General features: G+C 39.1%; 1 pseudogene; it reads right to left on the reverse strand.

Annotated features, from left to right (window-relative positions):
* Positions 1-1,127: 1,127 nt before the first annotated feature.
* Positions 1,128-3,530, reverse strand: part of LOC117796437 — a 29,755-nt pseudogene continuing 27,352 nt past the window's right edge.

The following is a 3,530-nucleotide window of genomic DNA, read 5'->3' on the forward strand; positions in this document are numbered from 1 at the left end:
CTGGCCTGAATATAAAGCACCATCCCAAATTTAGTATAAAATTTATTTTAAGGAGTCTTTCATGTCTTATCATAATCTAGCTGTATAACAATAAGGGCTTTTAATTTCCTTTTCTAAAGCATTACGCTATCCAAAAATTAAGTCAAAATGATTCTTCAGAATCTCTTGATCTCTTTTTTTATGTGATGAAGCTAGCAACTTGCATCCACTCATCAAAAGTAGTGAAAGCAGGATGGGAAATGAATGCAACCTCCGTTTACATACAGCGTCACAACACGAGCTGTGTCTTCTAAGTCAGCTGAAAGGGGTGCCATCTTGGTGAGCACTAAAAATGCCAGCTGCTTTCAAATTTCCTGATAAAAGTTTTGTATGTGACTGTCTTTTGAAGAGAAAGAGAACACTTCAATCCCAAGAAAGTATTAATTTAAAATATTTGCATGTAACATTCTAAGAAGTCATAAAAGATAATGCAGGAATAGTATACATCAATGAAGAGGAACAAACTAGTGATAAAACAGTAACATGGAAGAATCTCATAGACATTGTGCAAAGTGGAAGAAACCAAGGACAAAAGAGTATATACTGTATGATTCCATTTACATGGACCCATGCATAGAACTCAAAGCAGTGGTTTTCATGGTTCGGGGCCTGGGAGGAATACTGACTGGGAAAGGACAGAAGGAAGCTTCTGGGTGCTAGAAGTAGCTTGTATTCAATCTGGGTGGTGATTATGTGGGAATGAATGTATATTATATATACATGTTATAATACATATTATATATAATAAGATATATATTATATATTTCATATATATACATATGAAAAGTAATTGGGCTGTGTGTTTAAGATCAGTGTTCTTTAAGTTCTTCCTCAATGTATTTATATTTATAGTTCAATAACAACATTAATTTTTTTTAAGTTTAGCCCAGCTATATATCTGAAAGAAAGCTTAGATTCACATCTTGGACATTACCAATGACTCTGTTTTCTGCGGTACACAGATTTTTTTTTCTTTGAGAAGTGTTAAATGTTCTTTATTTAATATTATACATAAACCACACAAAAATGCCTTTCATTACACAAAAGGCAACATTTCAGATACAGAGGATTTTAATTAAATTGGCATAGTTAAGACCAAAAAGATAAAGTGGACTTCCAGCTTGTCTTCAGTCCCTGCCTTTAACAGGCTAAGGAACACAACTGGAAACACAGCTGAGTCTTGCTGTTCTGAGACAGTGAAGGGATTTCCTCAGTATTTAAATACACTAATATAACCAGTTATATAAATCTAAATATAAAGCCAATCTCCCGTAAGTTTAGAGCTGGTATTTACCATCTCTGTGAAAAGCTGCACCTTACTAATCAACTCCAATCATATTTTCAGAAGGGGAGAAGAGTGACAATTACTTGTGGAAACAGAATTACTATCAAAGTTCAAAAAGCTGATCATGCTCATTTCACAACAAGCGAATTTATTTCAATCAGGACTGGTCCAAAAGAAATATTCTATCAGCCATTCGTGATCTGGATTCTGGTGTATGAGGTCAATTTAAGTAAGATGCACATTAAAAAAAAGTCACGAGACATTTTTGTTTTGTAATAAATAGAGCAATAGCCAACTATTACTGCTCGGCAGCTTTTTGAGATGAGCTACCAAGAATGCTCTTTCCCCTGCCTTCTTAATGCCAACGAAGATCATTTCTATTCCAGGGATGGATTTCTTGGGATTCTCGGAATACTCCAGCAGGGTCTCCTCTCCCCAGGTGATGCCTTTGTTCTTGTTGGCATCCAGGTAAGAAAATCCAGGGACCTGACCTATCTTTCTACAAATAAACCATGGAGATTTGGCCCAGTCTTGTGCTTGCCTCCCTTTTCCACGGTGTGGCCCAGGGCACACTTCTGAACAGAAATCTTCTTGCCCTTCTCAACATCACCCATTTTTAAATCGCTCTTTTGTCACGCGCCAAACGAAGGTGCAGGCTCACAAGCCGGACATCCTGTTGTCTACACATGCTTTTTTAAATGGTACTTACCACAATTCCTTAACTACGGTTATGAAAACCAAAAACCTATAAAAACCAAAGGTTTCCAACTGACCTGAAATGGATATGAAGCTCTCTAACATTTATTTTTGCCACATTCCACCTAGTGCAAATATTCATACGCCACGCCGTGGGAATGTGTGATTATACAATGCCACCCGCACCCCTATGGTGATGCTGCACGACGTACACTTCCTGCAAGAATGCTCTAAATTTTGAAATGTTTATGAACCCAGTGGTTTCGGGTAGGATATTGTTAAGCTTTATGTATTTGAGGTGCATTTGGAAAGGTTTAACTGGCACACCAGACCTGTGATTTCACAGTATTCCTTAAGATGAGGCTAAATGAATTTAAGTAACCCGTGGGCTAACATAAATGAAAGAACGAATGAACGAATGAATGAATAAAGAAACAAACAAGCAAATAAAAAGTGGTTCACAGCAAGAATTAGAGAAGTGGCCTGGGAGTGAGGGAAGTGTAGGGAACATCTTCCCAGCGTGTTTAAAAACATTTCAACATGTCCATACAGAAGACCGAATTGTCCGCCTAAGACAAAGGACGAGGGCATTGGCTTTCTTTGAACCTTCCGAGCACCAGGCAGGAACTTGCACGGAGTAGCACTCCACGAAGCTTTGCTGGGTCGAACTGAATTTCCAGCATCCCCCATGCTTTGGCTTCTGTGACGTACCAACCCTGCAAAGGAAAAGAGAAAAAATAAAGACCTTTGGGAGAGGAACTAGCACTTCGGTTCTTTTTCACTGAGTGTAAGAAAATACAGACCCACGTCTTGGTGTTTACCTTTTAACTTTGGAGCATGTCTCTATCCGAAGCCCTCAAAGACCCAAATACATCACTAAGTCCCTACTGTTTATTCTGTCCATCCAAGAACAGGAATCTCACAAACCCACCACATGGAATTCACCACTGACTCTAGGAAAAGATTCGCTTCTTTTTATGGTGACACTTCTTGCACCCTAACTTCTGAACTGCTGCTTTCGTATTTCTTCCATTTATTCCTTTATATTTTCCCCAAGGCAAAGAACCCATTGTCTGGACTCTGCCCACGTATATTCTGGAAGCACTGTACATGTTTGCCTCGTGTTTCTGTATCACTTTCGGGACCAGCATGAATCAACAGTCTGCGGACTGAGGTACTCAGACCGAAATGATGCCTTTGAAAAATGTGTAGCACCACTCTCCTCGAGCAGCTGCAGCCTTTTATTAATGGCTGAGGAGCCTTTCACACCTCCTTTTAAATCCAGTGCATCTGAAGTAATAAAACTGGAAGCAGTTTATAGGCAGGAAATATTAAATATTTAATTGCTTTTCTTTTTCTTGGCACAAGGCAGACAGGCTTCAGCTTTGCGCACCACGTGCAGAAAGGACACCTGCCCGTGCTTGACTGGACATGGAGCAAGGGATTGCTAAATTGGAGACATCTGTGACCAAAATGCCTTTCAACCCACATCAAGCCCATTTTTTTTTTT

Source organism: Ailuropoda melanoleuca, chromosome 15 (assembly GCF_002007445.2).
Source record: "Ailuropoda melanoleuca isolate Jingjing chromosome 15, ASM200744v2, whole genome shotgun sequence".
NCBI lineage: Eukaryota > Metazoa > Chordata > Mammalia > Carnivora > Ursidae > Ailuropoda > Ailuropoda melanoleuca.